We start from the raw sequence: 20,211 nt of genomic DNA on the forward strand, positions 1-20,211 counted from the left end.
TACAGTGGTCGAAAAGGTTCGGTCCGCTAAAAACAGATTGAATGAAGCCTACACCAGCCTTTTAGCAGGCTTTGAGGTATATGACATAATATATTTTTGGTTGTTTGCAAAAGGAATGCCTATGTATAGATAGTAGCCCCTGAGACTCTATAGGGCGTTCGTGAAGAAAGGCCGAACAGAGGATCAAATAATGTTGCGTAGGAGCTAAAATATATGTCTCTGTTAATGAACAGGCTTCGATGCGAGCGGCAACCTCGCATACCGCATAAGTGTCCGAACTAAAGCGGAAGTTGGAGAAAAAGCAAGGTATGCGATACCAAAGCATATCTGAAATGATATGAAATCCGATTTGTTATCTAAATGAGCTTTATGATTACTCTCATAGTTGACGTGTCTGAGGTCGAGGCCCTAAAGAGCGCGTTGGACGAGGCCAAGAAGGAGGCGGACGTGGAGCGAGCCGCCCGCCGAAAACATGAAGCGAGGTTGGATGAAGTCCAACAAGAGCTAAAGGATGCTGTAAGCAAATGTGATTCCTTGGAGCGCAAGGTGTCAGATCAAGACTCCAAACTTGCTACGGTGCTCCAAAGTGCGAAGAAGGCCCGTGTTGAAGCCAAAGGCGCCTGTCGGGAGACCCGAGAGGCAAAACAGATCACAACGGGTAAGATCTTTAATATGCAGAGCAAATTTGTAAGGAGGAAGTACACCTTTCTGACCCGCATTTGGAGTTCTCTAGGAGAATTTGGATTTCTTCCGAGCCAAAGAGGGGAGCTCAACAGAGAAGCTTTTTTGGCACAGTACCTTGCGCCAGAGCATCTCGTGCCCCTCAGTGTTCAGCTGAAGCAGCTGACCAAACTGCATAGGATGGCCGAGCTGGCCATGCAAGACATTATAGTCCGTCTTTGGCCAGCCGAACTCATACCCAGCAGCTACTTTGGGCTTGTGAGGCGGCTAGTCGATGCCTACCCACGGCTTGACGCTATAAAGCGGTCAGTCTGCATCGAACGTGCACGGATGGACTTTGCCCGCGTCAAGGTGAAGTGGGCGAAGATGAATACCACCAATCTTGCAAACGACGGACCACCCGCAGGCAAGGAGCACCTACGCCGGAGCGGTATTTTTACGACGTCCTTGAAGGGTCCCGAATTGTAGAGAGCGAGTGCTCAAATGGCATCATTGTTGAATGAAAGGATCTATGCTGCCCAAACTTTGTATTTTATGTAAACAAGTCATTTGTATAATATGTTGATTTTTTACTCTCACTTAGCCATAGGAGTTTGACAATTGGATTGTAGGCGCATCCCCTGGTATTGTCCGATAGTACGAACATGGGTGTTGTGAACGCCTGTCCCGGTGAAGACCGGCTCATCGCATAACGCGGAAAAAATTAGAAGAGATTTTAATTAATCACCGAATAGCTCACCATCTCTCGCCGCATCATGAGAGTCAGTTTTTGGCTTTCTCTACTGAGGTGTTTATCCGGATGAGCCAGAAACACAATCGCAGTAGTTCTCCCTTTACTATCTTAGCCGAACAAGCGAAACGTAAGGTAATAACCACAGGAGCCGGGCAACCCAACTATTGACCAAAGACATGATTCGAAGCCGATGCATATAATGTTATATTCGGAACGCCGAGTTGTACTATAAAAAGTGTTCGGACTTTATTGTACGCGGCTGAATGGAGCCACTGGCGATTTAAGTCGTGCAGAGCTGTACATGACAATTGGACTAGAGAAAAAGAGGGAATATAGATTAAGAAATAAGCCAGTACCAAATAGGCTGGGCGAAAAACTATTTCCATTATAGTCTGATTGATACGTCAAAACGTACTTGAACAGGTAATGCTATAAGCATCGAGGCTATTTTACCGGTCAAGCACAAGGGAAAGCTGTTTACAGGTACTAAAAAGAGAAGAGGCGATCGTTAAAGATCTTTTAGATACTCTGCGGTACACCCATGCTTCTCTTTGACTAGGTGTGTGATCCATTTAGAGGATCGGGTTGCCATAAGGGAAAATTTTGTTTTTACCACTCTAGATATTGCCAATTTTCCTTATGCAACTCTAAATTTTGACATTTTCAATTTTGCCACTCTTAGTTTTTCACAATTATCACAATTTCCATTCCCGTGGCAAAATCAAAATTTTCAAAGTAGCAATTGTGATAATTGTCAAAAGTTAAGAGTGGAAAAAATGAAATGAAATTATTTTGCTTTTGCCACAGAATGGCAATTGTGATAATTGTCAAAAACTAAGAGTGGAAAAGGTGAAATGTAAAAATCTAGAGTGGCATAAGGAAAATAGGCAAAATCTAGAGTGGCAAAAACAAAATTTTCCCTTGCCATAAGGGGTCGGGAAAAAGGGGCCCTTGGCACCATCAAAAGATGATGTGGGTTTTAAAGAACCTTATCTTTGATATGCCTCCATCTTTGCCCACGGTATCTTTAGTGCATAATTATGTGCATGCGGTACATACACCGCAGCTCGGTTGGGGCTAAGACAGAGGCCGAATTGCTAATCGAGCTCCTGACGAGCTGGACTGTCATTTTGCAGGGTAGTTCAGACTCGTTTGACAGGGTCTGTGGGCTTGACTGCCGATGTAGAGTTTGGCTTGATAAGGACGACCTGGACTTCCGCCGCGAGGGCCACGGTGTGTTCCTCAGTATGGAGGGAGTGGTCCATGTTTCCATTGACTGTTATGAGACCGTGTGGTCCTGGCATCTTGAATTTTAGATAGGCATAGTGCGGGACTGCATTGAAGCGGGAAATGCAGTTCGTCAAAGTAGTACGTGATAGCCACTGCGGAAAGGGACGCTGTCGAAGATCAAGTCTTCGCTTCGGAAGTTGTCCGACGAACCGAAGACGACCTCCAATGTGATTGAGCCCATGTAGCGGGCCTCGACACCAGGAATTACCCCTTTGAAGGTAGTTTTGGTGGGCTTGATTCTTGACGAGTCAATACCCATTTTGTGGACTGTGTCCTGATAGAGCAGGTTAAGACTATTGTCGCCGTCCATGAGGACTCTCATGAGGTGGAATCCATCGATAATTGGGTCGAGGACCAACACGGTTGAACCTCCCTGATGGATACTGATCAGATGATCTCTGCGATCAAAGGTGATCGGGCATGCTGACCATGGGTTGAATTTTGGGGCGACTGGCTCTATCACATAGACGTCCCTTATTGCGCGCTTTAACTCCCTTTTGGGAATGTGGGTAACATATATCATGTTCACCGTTTTGACCTCGGGGGGGGGGGGGATTTTCTTCTGCCCCCCAGTGTTCGGTGGGCGAGGCTCCTCATTGTCGTCCTCGCTGGGTGACCCTTTCCCCGTATGCTCGGTGTTTAACTTACCGGCTTGTTTAAAGATCCACCAACTTCTATTCGTGTGGTTGGCAGGCTTGTCGGGGGTGCCATGAATCTGGCAAGGTCGATCAAGTATTCGATCCAAGCTAGATGAACCATCTTTGTTTCTTTTGAATGGCTTCTTCCGCTGACCGGGTTTGGAGCCACTAAATATGGCATTGACCGCCGTGTCTTCGGCATTGTCACTATTGCTCTGACGCTTGTTTTTGTTGCGTCGGGGCCTGCTGTTGATGTTTCTAACTTCAGAAGTGCCATGGTCGCTAGTACTGTTGCTGCTACGGGATAGCCAGCTATGTTTTCCTGCACAAAAGCGGGTCATGAGTGCTGTGAGGGCTGCCATGGACTTCATCTTTTCTTTGGCCGAGATGCCGGGCGAGCCATTCGTCATGAATGCTGTGTTTAAAGGCTGCTAGAGCCTCGATGTCCGTACAATCAACAATTTGTTTCTTTTTAATCAGGAGCCGGGTGATAACCCACAAGTGTAGGGGATCACAGCAGCTTTCGAGGGTGAAGTACAATCCAAATTTATTGATTCGACACAAGGGGAGCCGAAGAATATTCTTGAGTATTAGCAGTTGAGTTGTCAATTCAACCACACCTGGATAACTTAGTATCTGCAGCAAAGTATTTAGTAGGAAAGTAGTATCATAATAATGGTAACAGTAGCAACAGTAAAGATAAATGTTTTTGTGTTTTTGTAGTAGTTGTAACAGTAGCAAGGGAAAAGTAAATAAGCGAAGAACAATATATGAAAAGCTCGTAGGCAATGGATCAGTGATGGATAATTATGCCGGATGCGATTCCTCATGCAATAGTTATAAAATAGGGTGATATAGAACTAGCTCCAATTCATCAATATAATGTAGGCATGTATTCCGTAAATAGTCATACGTGCTCATGGAAAAGAACTTGCATGACATCTTTTGTCCTACCCTCCCGTTGCAGCGGGGTCCTTACGGAAACTAAGGGATATTGAGGCCTCCTATTAATAGAGAACCGGACCAAAGCATTAACACATGGTGAATACATGAACTCCTCAAACTACGGACATCACCGAGAAGTATCCCAATTATTGTCACTTCGGGGTTGTCGGATCATAACACATAATAGGTGACTATAGACTTGCAAGATAGGATTAAGAACACACATATATTGATGAAAACATAATAGGTTCAGATCTGAAATCATGGCACTCGGGCCCTAGTGACAAGCATTGAGCATAGCAAAGTCATAGCAACATCAATCTCAGAACATAGTGGATACTAGGGATCAAACCCTAACAAAACTAACTTGATTACATGGTAAATCTCATCCAACCCATCACCGTCCAGCTAGCCTACGATGGAATTAATCACGCACGCCGGTGAGCATCATGAAATTGGTGATGGAGGATGGTTGATGATGACGATGGCGACGAATCCCACTCTCCGGAGCCCCGAACGGACTCCAGATCAGCCCTCCCGAGAGAGATTAGGGCTTGGCGGCGGCTCCGTGTCGTAAAACGCGATGAAACTTTCTCTATGATTTTTTTCTCCCCGAGACGGAATATATGGAGTTGGAGTTGAGGTCGGAGGAGGTCCAGGGGGCCCACAAGATAGGAGGCCCAGCCCTAGGGGGGGCGCCCCCTATCTCGTGGACAGGTCGTGGCCCCCCTGGCATTAATTCTTTCGCCAAAAATTCTTATTAATTCCAAAAAGTGCCTTCGTGGATTTCCAGGACATTCCGAGAACTTTTCTATTCTACACATAAAACAACATCATGGTAGTTCTGCTGAAAACAGCGTCAGTCCGGGTTAGTTTTATTCAAATCATGCAAGTTAGAGTCCAAATCAAGGGCAAAAGTGTTTGGAAAAGTAGATACATTGGAGACGTATCAACTCCCCCAAGCTTAAACCTTTGCTTCTCCTCAAGCAATTCAGTTGATAAACTGAAAGTGATAAAGACAAACTTATACGAACTCTATTTGCTCTTCTTGTTGTAACATGAAAAGCCAGCATTCAAGTTTCAGCAAATATTATGAACTAACCATACTCACAATAACACATAAGTCTCACAGTTACTCACATCAATAGCATAATCAGCTAGGGAGCCATAATAATAAAACTCGGATGACAACACTTTCTCAAAATAATCATAACATGATATAACAAAATGGTATCTCGCTAGCCCTTTCTGAGACCGCAAAACACAAATGCAGAGCACCATTAAAGATCAAGGACTGACTAAACATTGTAATTCATGGTAAAAGAGATCCAGTCAAGTCATACCCAATATAAACCAGTAATAATGAACGCAAATGACAGTGTGCTCTCCAGCGGGTGCTTTTAATAAGAAGGGTGATGACTCAACATAAAAAGTAAATAGATAGGACCTTCGCAGAGGGAAGCAGGGATTTGTAGAGGTGCTAGAGCTCGATTTTAAAATAGAGATTGAATAACATTTTGAGCGGCATACTTTTGCTATGAACGCAACAACTATTAGATGGCTGTATCTTCCATACTACATGCATTATAGGCAGTTGCCAAACAAAATGGTAAAGTTTTATACTCCCCCAACCACCAACAAGCATCAATCCATGGCTTGCTCGAAACAACGAGTGCCTCCAACATAGAACTGCCCTGGGGGAGTTTTATTTAATTATTTTGATTTACTTTCATCTTTTTGGATCATGGGACTGGGCATCCTGGTTACCGGCCCTTTCTCGTGGATGAGGAGTGGAGTCCACTCCTCTAAGAATAACCCACCTAGCATGGAAGATATAGGCAGCCCTAGTTGTAACATGAGCTGCTCGAGCATACAAAAACAAAATTTCATTTGAAGGTTTGGAGTTTGGCACATACAAATTTACTTGGAACGGCAGGTAGATACCGCATATAGGTAGGTATAGTGGACTCATATGGAAAAACTTTGGGGTTTAAGGAGTTTGGATGCACAAGCAGTATTCCCGCTTAGTACAGGTGAAGGCTAGCAAAAGACTGGGAAGCGACCAACTGAGAGAGCGACAACAGTCATAAGCATGCATTAAAATTAATTCACACCGAGTACAAGCATGAGTAGGATATAATCCACCATGAACTTAAATATCGTGAAGGCTATGTTGATTTGATTCAACTACATGCGTGAGCATGTGCCAAGTCGAGTCACTCAATTCATTCAAAGGAGGATACCATCGCATCATATCACATCATAATCATTCTAATAGCTTGTTGCCACGCAAGGTAAACCATTATAGCTCATAGCTAATCAAGCATGGCACAAGTAACTATAATCTCTAAATGTCATTGCAAATATGTTTACTTCATAATAGCTGACTTAGGAACGATGAACTCATCATATTTACAAAAACAAGAGAGGTCGAGTTCATACCAGCTTTTCTCATCCCAGTAAGTCCATCATATATCATCATTATTGCCTTTCACTCGCACGACCGAACAATGTGTATACTAATAAGAGTGTACGTGCATTGGACTAAGCTGGAATCTGCAAGCATTCAACTCAAGAGAGAAGACAAGTAATATGGGCTCTAAATTAAATAAACAATCATGCATATAAGAGCCACTAAGCATTTTCAATATGGTCTTCTCGACCCCCAAAGGAAAGAAAAGAAAATAAAACTATTTACACGGGAAAGCTCCCAACAAGTAAGAAGAAGAACTAGAAATCTTTTTGGGTTTTCATTTTAATTCCTACTACAGGCAAGGGAATTAAACTAACTATTTTTTTTTGGTTTTTCTCAAGGTTTATCAAACACACAAGAAGAAAACTAGAAAAAGAAATTTAAACTAGCATGGATAATACAATGAAAGAGTATGAGCATCGACGACTAGTGTGTGAACATGAATGTAAAGTTGGTGAGAAATACATACTCCCCCAAGCTTAGGCTTTTGGCCTAAGTTGGTTTAATACCAAGGACCGCATGGCTGATATCCATAAGTGAAACTGGGGTAGTACTGAGATGCAGAGGCTACCGCCTCCTGAGAAGCAGCGTGTTGGCAAGCTGCCTCTATTCCCCTCTCATATTCAGTTGCTTCTTCCATTGTGACAACATATCTTCCTTTTGCCTGATAATCAAAAAAGTAGGGAGCAGGAAGAGTAACCGGGACGATGTTGCGTCTGTCATAGATTAGTCGATAATGGAGGAATTGTTCATTCCTCTCAGGAAAATGATGAACAAACATAGCTTCTTAGATAAACAGGAGGTACAATCATATCCCCCTCTCGTGGAGCTATGTTAAGAAAATTAGCCACACGGGTTGCATAAATTCCTCCAAACAAATCTCCCCTTCTACTACTATTCGGCAACCTACGTGCAACTATTGCCCCCAAGTTATAACCTTTATAACCTGACACAACACTCTTGAGGACACAAAGATCAGGTGCACACATGTGACATACCTCGTCCTTACCGTTAATGCATCTACCAATGAAGAGAGCACAGTAATGTATGTCAGGAAAATGAATGCTCCCTATGGTAGCTTGTGCTACGTCCCTAGATTCTCCCACAGTAATATTAGCAAGAAAATCTCTAAATTCATATTTGGGAGGATCATTAATATTACCCCACTGCGGGAGTTTGCAAGCAATTGTGAAATCCTCTAAATCCATGGTATAACATGTATCATAAATATCAAACATGACACCAGGAGAATTACGCGCAGAAATATATTCGAACCTATGCATAAAGGAATCGGTCAATTGATAATATTGAGGACACTTATCTTGTAAGAAATCCTCCAGCTCGGCATTGTGCACATACGCGTCAAATTCTTCCTTGAAGCCTGCTTCAACCATAAAGTCATCGGATGGCCACTCACAAGCCCGTACAATTGCGTCTCTTGGCAAATTAACATCTTGTTCACGTATAGCAATTCTTGGCCCTTTCTTTGCTGAGGAACCTCCTTGGTACATTCTTCTAAGCATATTTCTTTTTCTGAAAATTTCCGAAATTTTAGTAACTTCAAAATAAAAGTGAACAAGACTAAACAAGATTGATAGCAACTACTCCTACAAGTGCCTAGAGCCCATATCATGCATTAGAATTGCTTGGGACCTCAAAAATTTAGCATGCAAGCTCAAGAACATGGTCACCTAAGAAGCAAAAATTTGAAATGAATAAAACACTAGAACAAAAACTAATTGGACCAATGGAGGAGTCACATACCAAGCAACAATCTCCCAAAGCAGTTTTGTGAATGTAGCTTTGAGCTAAGAGATCGAAAATCGCAGCAAAACGAGCTAGAACTCGTGCTTGAGCTGGATGGGGATTTTTCTGGGTAGAAGATGAAGTGTGTGGGAGCTGGCATAAGTGGAGGGGAGCCACCAGGGGACCACGAGACAAGGGGGCGCGCCCTACAAGGGGGCTCCCTCCTCTCTTGTGGTCTGGTGCTTGCCCCTCCTGCAGTGTTTCAGTGCCTAAAATACTCAAATATTCCAGAAGAAAACATACTAAATTTGCAGGGCATTTGGAGCACTTTTATTTTCAGACTATTTTTTACTGCATGGATAATTCAGGAAACAGCGGATAATACTAATTTTTCTTTATTTAATCTAAAAACCAGAAAGTAAAAAGAGGGTACAGAAGGTTGTGCCTTCTAGTTTCATCCATCTCATGATCATCAAAATGAACCCGCTAACAAGGTTGATCAAGTCTTGTTAACAAACTCATTCCGAATAACACGGAACCGGAGAAATTTCGAATAACACTAAGTTACCTCAACGGGGATATGAAAATCCCCAACAATAAGAATATCATACTTTTTCTTGACAGTAGGGAGAGGAAATTCAAAATCTCCAAAGATGATAGTTGGAACTTTTTCAATAGAATTGATGATATGAACTTGAGATTGTTTCCTCGGAAAGTGTACCGTATGCTCATTGCCATTAACATGAAAAGTGACATTGCCTTTGTTGCAATCAATAACAGCCCCTGCAGTATTAAGAAAAGGTCTACCAAGGATAATAGACATACTATCCTCCTCGGGAATATCAAGAATAACAAAGTCCGTTAAGATAGTGACATTTGCAACCACAACAGGGACATCCTCAGAAATACCGACAGGTATAGCAGTTGATTTATCAGCCATTTGCAAAGATATTTTAGTAGGTGTCAACTTATTCAATTCAAGTCTACGATATAAAGAGAGAGGCATAACACTAACGCCGGCTCCAAGATCACATAAAGCAGTTCTAACATAATTTCTTTTAATGGAGCATGGTATAGTTGGCACACCCGGATCTCCAAGTTTCTTTGGAATTCCACCCTTAAAAGTGTAATTGGCAAGCATGGTGGACATTTCAGCTTCCGGTATCTTTCTTTTATTTGTGATGATATCCTTCATATACTTAGCATAAGGATTTACTTTAAGCATATCAGTTAAGCACATACGTAAGAAAAAAGGTCTAATCATTTGAGCAAAGCGCTCAAAATCCTCATCATCCTTTGACTTGGATGGTTTAGGAGGAAAGGGCATGGGTTTCTGAAACCATGGTTCTCTTTCTTTCACGTGCTTCCTAGCAACAAAGTCTCTCTTATCATAACGTTGATTCTTTGATTGTGGGTTATCAAGATCAACAACAGGTTCAATCTCTACATCACTGTTTTTGCTAGGTTGAGTATCAACATGAACATTATCACTAGGTTCATGTTCATCACCTGATTGTGTTTCAGCATCAGAAATAGAAATATCATTGGGATTCTCAGGTGTGTCTACAGTAGGTTCACTAGAAGCATGCAACATTCTATCGTTTTTCTTTTTCTTCTTCTTAGAAAAACTAGGTGCCTCTAAATTATTTCTCTGAGAATCTTGCTCGATTCTCTTAGGGTGGCCTTCAGGATACAAAGGTTCCTGAGTCATTCTACCAGTTCTAGTAGCCACTCTAACGGCAAAGTCATTTTTATTACTCAATTCATCAAGCAAATCATTTTGAGCTTTGAGTACTTGCTCACCTTGAGTAGCAACCATAGAAGCATATTTGCTAACGCGCTGAAGTTCATTTTTAACTCTAGCCAGATTATCACCTACGCGTCCTATCTCGAAAGTATTATTCTTTAACTCTCTACCAACATAGGCATTAAAAGCATGGGCTATGAAATTTAGTAGAGGGTATTTTAACCTTATCATATCTATAGAGAGAATTTACCTTTACTACCTGGGTCGGGTTATCAAGACAATGTGGTTCTTCAGGCAGTAAATTAAGACCATGTATTTCTTCAATTGGTGGTAAATTCTTAACATCTTCAACTTTAATACCCTTTTATTTCATTGATTTCTTTGCCTCTTGCATGTCTTCAGGACTGAGAAATAAAACACCTCTCTTCTTCGGAGTGGGTTCAGGAACAGGCTCAGGAGTTGGCTCAATTGGTTCAAGAATTACTTCAGGAACTGGCTCAGAAAGAGTCCAATTATTTTCATTAGTCAACATATTATTCAATAATATTTCAGCTTCGTCGACAGTTCTTTCCCTGAAAACACAACCAGCACAACTATCCAGGTAGTCCTTGGAAGCATCGGTTAGTCCATTATAAAAGATATCAAGTATTTCATTTTTCTTAAGAGGATGATCAGGCAAAGCATTAAGTAACCGGAGAAGCCTCCCCCAAGCTTGTGGGAGACTCTCTTCTTTGATTTGCACAAAATTATATATTTCCCGCAAGGCAGCTTGTTTCTTATGAGCAGGGAAATATTTAGCAGAGAAGTAATAAATCATATCCTGGGGACTACGCACACAACCAGGAGCAAGAGAATTATACCAAGTCTTAGCATCACCCTTTAACGAGAACGGAAATATCTTAAGGATATATAAATAGCGAGACTTCTCATCATGAGTAAATAGGGTGGCTATATCATTCAACTTGGTAAGATGTGCCACAACAGTTTTAGATTCAAGGCCATAAAAAGGATCGGATTCAACTAAAGTAATAATATCAGGATCAACAGAGAATTCATAATCCTTATTAGTAACACAGATAGGTGAAGTAGCAAAAGCAGGATGGGGTTTCATTCTAGCATTAAGAGACTGCTGCTTCCATTTAGCTAATAATTTCTTAAGATCATTTCTATCATTGCAAGCAAGAATTTCCATAGCATCAGCTTCATTCATCACATAACCCTTAGGAACAACAGGTAATACATAATCATTGGGATAACGTTCATCATCACTATCATAAATAATAGGTTCTTCAATATTTTCATTCCCCCTAACTCTAGCAAGTTGTTCATCTAGAAATTCACCTGATGGCAAAGTCGTATCACGCACAGAAGTAGTTTCATCATGCATAGCAGAAGTGGCATCATCAATAATGCGACATATGATAATTCATAGCAGTATCAGGTTTAGGTGTCGCAAGCTGACTAATAACGGAAGGAGAATCTAGTGCAGAGCTAGATGGCAGCTCCTTACCTCCCCTCGTAGTTGAGGGCAAAATCTTGGTCTTAGCATCTTTCAAGTTCTTCATAGTACTCAACAGATATAAATCCTAAGTGACTCAGAGAATAGATCTATGCTCCCCGACAACGGCGCCAGAAATTAGTCTTGATAACCCACAAGTGTAGGGAATCGCAACAACTTTCGAGGGTGAAGTACAAGCCAAATTTATTGATTCGACACAAGGGGAGCCAAAGAATATTCTTGAGTATTAGCAGTTGAATTGTCAATTCAACCACACCTGGATAACTTAGTATCTGCAGCAAAGTATTTAGTAACAAAGTAGTATGATAATAATGGTAACAATAGCAATGGTAAAGATAAATGTTTTTGGGTTTTTGTAGTAGTTGTAACAGTAGCAACGGAAAAGTAAATAAGGGACGAACAATATATGAAAAGCTCGTAGGCAATGGATCAGTGATGGATAATTATGCCGGATGTGATTCCTCATGCAATAGTTATAACATATGGTGATAGAGAACTAGCTCCAATTCATCAATGTGATGTAGGCATGCATTTCGTAAATAGTCATACGTGCTTATGGAAAAGAACTTGCATGACATCTTTTGTCCTACCCTCTCGTTGCAGCGGGGTCCTTGCGGAAACTAAGGGATATTAAGGCCTCCTTTTAATAGAGAACCGGACCAAAGCATTAACACATGGTGAATACATGGACTCCTCAAACTACTTTCATCACCGAGAAGTATCCCGATTATTGTCACTTCGGGGTTGTCGGATCATAACACATAATAGGTGACTATAGACTTGCAAGATAGGATCAAGAACACACATATATTGATGAAAACATAATAGGTTCAGATCTGAAATCATGGCACTCGGGCCCTAGTGATAAGCATTAAGCATAGCAAACTCATAGCAACATCAATCTCAAAACATACTAGATACTATGGATCAAACCCTAACAAAACTAAATTGATTACATGGTAAATCTCATCCAACCCATCACCCTCCAGCAAGCCTATGATGGAATTACTCACGCACGGCGGTGAGCATCATGAAATTGGTGATGGAGGATGGTTGATGATGACGACGGCGACGAATCCCCCTCTCCGGAGCCCCGAACGGACTCCAGATCAGCCCTCCCGAGAGAGATTAGGGCTTGGTGGCGGCTCCGTGTTGTAAAACACGATGAAACTTTCTCTCTGATTTTTTTCTCCCCGAGACGGAATATATGGAGTTGGAGTTGAGGTCGGAGGAGGTCCAGGGGGCCCACGAGATAGGAGGTCGCGCCCTAGGGGGCGGGGGGTGCCCCCCTATGTCATGGACAGGCTGTGGGCCCCCTAGCATTAATTCTTTCGCCAAAAATTCTTATTAATTTGAAAAAGTGCCTCCGTGGATTTCCAGGTCATTCCGAGAACTTTTCTTTTCTACACATAAAACAACATTATGGTAGTTCTGCTGAAAACATCGTCAGTCCGGGTTAGTTTCATTCAAATCATGCAAGTTAGAGTCCAAAACAAGGGAAAAAGTGTTCGGAAAACTAGATACATTGGAGATGTATCACCGAGTCCAGAATTTTCTCGCTCAAACTTCAGGCTGCTGGACTATGTGACTGAGGTCATCGGCGTCCGGGGGCCGGATATAGGTGCCTTGGAAGTGGTCTCTAAAGGCGTCTTCCAAGTCTTCCCAACTTCCAATAGAGTTTTCTTGGAGGCTGTTTAGCCAGTGCCGAGATGGACCCTTTAGTTTTAGGGGGAGGTATTTGATGGCGTGTAGATCGTCACCGCGAGCCATCTGAATGTGGAGCAGAAGTTTTCAATCCATACTACGGTATATGTTGTGCCATCGTATAATTCAATGATCACAGGTTTAAACCCTTCTGGGAAATGGTGCTCCATTACCTCATCGGTGAAGCATAGGGGGTGTGCGGCGCCTCTGTATCGGGCAACGTCACGACACAGTTCGGATGGTGTCCGTATGCGGTTTTTGGCCCGGGTGAAGGTGTGCTTGTCGCACCAGGCCTGATGGCCGTCTTCTCGCACTGGGGTATGCCCCCATGATCCATAGATTGATTTGGTCTGACTGTCTTTATTATCCAGGTCCTATCGTAGGTCATAAGTGTATCCCGCAGCCGATGTCTATCTGCCTTAATGGCGGGGTGGTGCAGGATGGTGTTCGACTTGAGTCGCCGCTCTGTCCTGGCAACGTGGCGGTCGGTTAGGTCCGTTGGCAGCGTTACGCGTCGGCGTTATAGGCTCTGGGGCCTCATTGTCGAATTGCGGTAGTAGCTTGCGCTTCGGGTAACTCTTAGTTGGTCGTTCGAGGCCGTATTCCTCGGCTGCCAGGACATTAGTTCATATGTCATTGAGCAAGTCCTGATCAGCTTGAAGCTGCTGCTGCTTCTTTTTCAGGCTTCTTGCAGTGGCTATTAGCCAGCGCTTAAATCGCTCTTGTTCGAGGGGTCCCTCTGGCATGATGAATTCTTCATCACCGAGGCTCTTGTCCTCTTCGAAGGTCGGTAAGTAGTTACTGTCCTCTGAGCCATCGTTCCTGATAGGATCATCAGGGTTGACTTGCCCATCCTCAAAATCATCATGTTCGGATGTTTGCTCGATAGGGGCTTCTTGGTTTTCTGTGTTCTCCGGAGTATTATGATCTCCACTGCCGGTATTGTTGTCTTTGTCACGACGAGGTTTCGAGTGGCACCGCTGACATTGGCGCTTTGGTGGTGCCTCAGAAGGCTTGTTCTTGACTGGATCCTTCCCACCATCGCCGTCATACCCTTTGGGTTTGTGCACCATGTACACGTCATATGTGGAAGTGGCCGTCTAGTGTCCGGTGAACGGCGGGTTCTGGCTTTGCTCGTCTCCGGCATCGACGTCCATACCGTCAATGTCTTCGGAAGCGTAGTCGAGCATGTCGGTTATGTCCTCGACAGTGGCTATGAAGTGGGTGGTGGGTGGGATGTAAAATTCCCCGCTCTCAGCCCCTAGTATGGGCTGGGTGTAGTCCAGCAGTGGTTCTTCCGTAATGGCGAGAGATCTCATTAGGTCCAGGGCCTCGTTTAAGAGCGAGGTTTGGACGGGGAAGCGAGAGTCCGTACAGTTGGGCGGGACAGAAGTTCCCTAACTGAGCTCACATCAAGCGGATCTCGAGATTTCAGAACTAGTGTCCGGAGAGGAGTTCAGTCGCATAAGGATAGAGGGAGCATGTGGTAACCCCGGGCCTGCCGGTGATGCGATCCCCTCCGGTTCTCCAGTGTCAAGATCCATTGCAATAGAGAGTCCGGTGGGCTCTAAGCTCCCGTCTGCGGACCTGGTGATGCCCTCCGGATCTAAGGCCGGAGTGGTGGTTGGGGCCGCGAACCCTTCGAAGATCAAGTCTCCTCAAATATCAGCGACGTAGTTCAGATTTCCAAAACTGATATGATGACCAGGGGCGTAGTTGTTGATCTGCTCCAGATGGCCAATCGAGTTGGCCCACACTACGAAGCCGCCGAATACGAAGATTTGGCCGGGGAGGAAAGTCTCCCTCAAGGTGGTATTATTGTGGATAATCGAGGGAGCCATCGAGCCTTCTAGCGACAGCACAGTGGAACTCTCAATGAAAGCACCAATGTCAGTGTCAAAACCTGCAGATCTCGGGTAGGGGGTCCCAAACTATGTGTCTAAGGATCGAAGGTAATAGGAGGCAAGGGACATGATGTTTTACTCAGTTTCGGGCCCTCTTGACAGAGGTAATACCCAACGTCCTGCTTGATTGACTTTGATGAGTATAGGGGTTACAAGAGTTGATCTACCTCGAGATCGTAATGGCTAAACCATAGATGTCTAGCCTATATGATTATGATCCTCCCTATGGACTAAATCCTCCGGTTTATATAGACACCGGAGGGACCTAGGGTTGCACAAGGTTGCTTTACAGAGAAAGGAAGGTGCAACATGCGAATGCTAGGCTTGCCGTCCATGCAAAGTAGAGAGTCCCATGCGGACATGAGGGAGGGACTTCTATCTCGTATCTTCACGACCCATAAGTCTGGCCCATGCCACATAGGCTGGCTCTCCGAGGACCCCACAGTCCAGGACTCCCTCACATATACTAGGAACATTAGGAGCAAATAACACAAGCTCGATAGTAGAGCAAGGTTAACAAGACAGAGGATACAATTTACCAACGGCAATAAGTATCAAGGGAAGAGCTCGCATGATCTTTGAATAAGAAGGATACTGTCGGATATTAATCCAACAAAAGATCAGGTAGACGATAAAATATCTAACGTGAGTAGCGGTACTCAACCAAAAGTAGAAAGAATGTATCGGCCTCAGATTATGGAAACATCGGGATAATCTGACGCTTAAGTACAATGGAATTATGGCTCAAAAATAAAGGATCAGAAGTAGAAGCTCTGATCAAAAGATGAATAGGTTGAATAGAACTAGATGGAAAATTTTAGTGTTCCATCTTGCAGAGATCTACAACCATGGTTACGTGACATGTGCTGGTCAGTAGTCAGTCCCAGGTCATTATAGAGAAAACATACATTGTATTTCCATGCCATGCAATCATGATGGATATACAGACGACAAGCAGTAGAGGATGCTACAGTGCCAAAGGCATTTGTAATGGGGGAGGAACCGATAAGGTTCTTAGAACAGGAAAGAATCGGTCAGATAATTATCCACAAAAGGAATCAAGTGATCCGTGAGAACTAACGGGGTGACATTTAAACAACTGATTCCACATGAGAGTGCTTCGAGAAAGGACATGAGTCAAGCACAATGAATTAAGGAAACACTTGAATAACCCAAGTATAAAATTTAGAGGGAACAGAATTGCCAAAGCCAGGAGTGGCAACTAGAACACTTGGGCAGAGTGACGAGTCAATTGCACATGCTTAGTTGGACAATCAATCAATGCTTGGTTGGCCGAGATCCAGATCATGTCCGGAAGGACAACTGAGCTAGAAGGATGAATTAGTAGAAAACAACTAATGATTGTGAGTATACACAGACATGATTAATCAAGGGACTCGGAATGGTATTGGCAAAGGATGTTGTTGAATATTCCTAAACATATGGAATTAACCATAATGCAAGCAAGCAAGATTTTCAGGAGCAATAGGCTGAAGAGGATTTTCGAAAGATCGACTAAGAATGGGAAAGTATTTTGCGAAACACCTGGATAAGTGGGGATGAACGGATCCCTAGTAAATGTGAGGAATTATCTGCAGTGCGAAAGAAGCTGAACAACAGTAGGCTCAAAGGATTCCTGGATTAACAGGAGTATTTCGAGGTATCTCGTACATAAAGGAGTATCTGGGAATGAAGATACAAACGACAAAGATGTGTAGTTGTCCACGGTGATTATCGGTAGTAGGGAATTTGCAAATTCGTGGGCACAATGATCTCGGGAAACTTTGAGGAGTATATTGGGAGTCTTCTCATCATGAAACACCATCTTCTGGAATGAGGGGGGATCTCCGGGAGAAAGCGGCTACGAGAACCTAGGGTTAGAGTTACTGAAATATTTAACCTAAATAGACAATAGATCAGAGTCCCAGAGTAAATAAGAAGAATAAAAGATCCTAATACCACCCAATTGGCGACGTGGGCCCGTAAGCCACACAGCCATGTTAGTAAAACAGTTTTGGACGACTAGACTCAACTTCGGCCAAGGAGTTAGAATGGGGGATCCTACAGGCAGTCGGCTCTAATACAAACTTGTGACGCCCCCGATTCAATCATACACGCAAATGTGTACGATCAAGATCAAGGACTCATGGGAAGATATCACAACACAACTCTAGACACAAATTAAAAGAATACAAGCTTTATATTACAAGCCAGGGGCCTTAAGGGCTCGAATACATCTGCTCGAATACAAACGAGTCAGCGGAAGTAACATTATCTGAGTATAGATGTGAGTTAAACAAGTTTGCCTTAAGAAGGCTAGCACAAAAGCAACATCGATTGAAAAGGCAAGGCCTCCTACCTGGGATCCTTCTAACTACTCTTGGACATCAGCGTCCGTCACGTAGTAGTAGGCACCCTCGGGGTAGTAGTAGTCGTTGGCAGTGGCGTCTGGATCTTGGGCTCCACCATCTGGTTGCAGCATCCGAGAAGAATGGAAAGAGGTGGAAAAAAGAGGGAGCAAAGCAACCGTGAGTACTCATCCAAAGTTCTCGCAAGCAAGGATCTACACTACATATGCATCGGTATCAATGAAATGAGAAGTATCTATGGACTGAACTGCAGAATGCAAGAAAAGAAGGGGAAAGCCTAGCCTATAAAATACTAGCATATTCAAGCAGCTCCAAGCATCTTGGAGCAATCATAAGAGTATAGAATAGTAGTTTACATTTAACAAACATGTTGTAATAACGCCTAAAGATCATTCCCCGACTCCCTGCGGGAAAGCAATCTCGGAGCCACATATCCATTCATGCCTCAGCATTCAGTATCCAGTTCTAGTTGTATTGATCGGGATACAACTCCGAGCGTCCATTACCGTAGGAAAAGCTATCAATAGTTGTTTTCTTCCCTATAGGGGTGCACAAACTTACCCAACACGCTCGCTCAACTCCGACCGGACACACCATCAGGTCATGACCGGCCTCGGCCGATCAACACACTTAGTCCTACCTAGGCTCAACAGAGAGGCCAACACGTCGGTCTGCATCCTAAATGCGAAGGGGTCATGGGCTAATGTTCCTTTGCAATCATGCGCGTTGCAAACGTGGCAGGTGGGCAGATCTAGCCTCCCTTATAGAAGTGAAGGCGTTCTAGTCCAACCTGGCGCATGCCGGTCAGTTGTTGATGTTAGTGAGCTTTCAGAAGAATCGTACGACGCAGAGTGCCCATACTTTTTCATGCATGGTGGTTAGTGCGAAAAATGCCAGAGGCCTTCTCAGATCAAATAGTCAAATCGTTAGTGTGTTGGTAGTGCGGTCACGAGCAGAGACTCACAAAAGATATGACACTGTCGCCCCGTCTCCAGGACTTGTGGCAAGGGCTAAGAATGCCCGGCCACGCCTCGTATTCAACTCTCGTGTACCCTCCAGGTCCACCCGTCTCCACATCACTCGTGGGTACCCCTCAGTGTCTACCTGCCTTTCCAAGTAACATTTATAAAGTCCAAGTATCTGTGTGTCCAAACACCAGGGGGAAACCCCGAGGAATCACCCTCGGTGGATTCCACTTGAGTTGAACATAGGAGGAACCACCCTCGATGTTCACACTTGAGGGGTTGTACGACACCGTCATTATCAGAAGTGGAAAAGGAGGAATCACCCTCGATGACCACGACTAGGTAACTACTCCACAGAGTTAGCATCAGAAGTGCTAACGAGGTATCACCCTTGGCACTCGATAGTAACTCTGTGGTGTCGTACAACTAAGGGGAGTGTTGTGCAGTGCCGGGGCCTAATCTTCAATCCCGTTGATCGGGTCTTCTGATAATCCAGCGGGGCAGTTGAGTCAACATGGGGTTCTTTGATGGTTCTCTAACCAGCCTATACTAAGAAGTTTAGGATAATTAGGTAGGTAACAATAGCAGGCTAAAAGATCAGGCTATGCATCAAAATAGGTAAAGCAATAGCAGCAACAATTTCTAATGCAAGCATAAGAGAGAAGAGAATAGGCGATATCAAAATGTTCAAAAGGGGGGGGGGCTTGCCTGGAAGCTCTGCTGGAAATGAAGGGTTGTCGTCGATGTAGTCGATCACAGAAGCAGCATCGGTCTCGGGGTCTACTGGAGAGAAGAGGGGGTAGAAATAGTAAATACGGAGAAAATATATGCAATACAGACGGGCTAAAGATATGTCTAAAGATATGTCTAAGTCAATTTAGTTATTTTAGGATATGGGTTGCCTAAAGATATGTCTAAGTCATTTTAGTTATTTTAGGATTTAGGTAGGATTTATTAACCGGTGTATATGCACTATTCATCTACCGGAAATGGGCTAAAAGTAACGGGTTCACCTACCTAGAGGGTTCCGACATGGAAACAGACAACACGATCAGATTCTTCTCGTCGTCTGAGCAACTTTCATGTAGAAAACATTTTCATCCGAGTTACGGTTTATTATCTATGATTTTCTAAATTTTTAATAGTTTTCTGAAATTATTTAAATTAACATAATTAACAGAAAAGGAATGTGACGTCAACATGACGTGTGGGTGACGTTGGCAGTCAACAGGTCGGCTGACCAGGTCAAACCTGACCTGTGGGTCCAGCAGGACCCACATGTCAGCCTCTGTTAGCTTGTGAGTGGATTAAACTAACTAATAGGGTTAATTAGGGATGTGTACCCCGGGTGTCAGGGAGATATTAGACTAATGAAATTACTTTTATTTATTAAGATGCTAATTAGACCAATTACTCGAGGGGGCCCACATGTTAGTGACTGGGGACCCGCTGAGGGAGTACTAGATTAGGGGGTATCCGGACAGCCGGACTATATAC

Source organism: Triticum aestivum, chromosome 4A (assembly GCF_018294505.1).
Source record: "Triticum aestivum cultivar Chinese Spring chromosome 4A, IWGSC CS RefSeq v2.1, whole genome shotgun sequence".
Taxonomy (NCBI): domain Eukaryota; kingdom Viridiplantae; phylum Streptophyta; class Magnoliopsida; order Poales; family Poaceae; genus Triticum; species Triticum aestivum.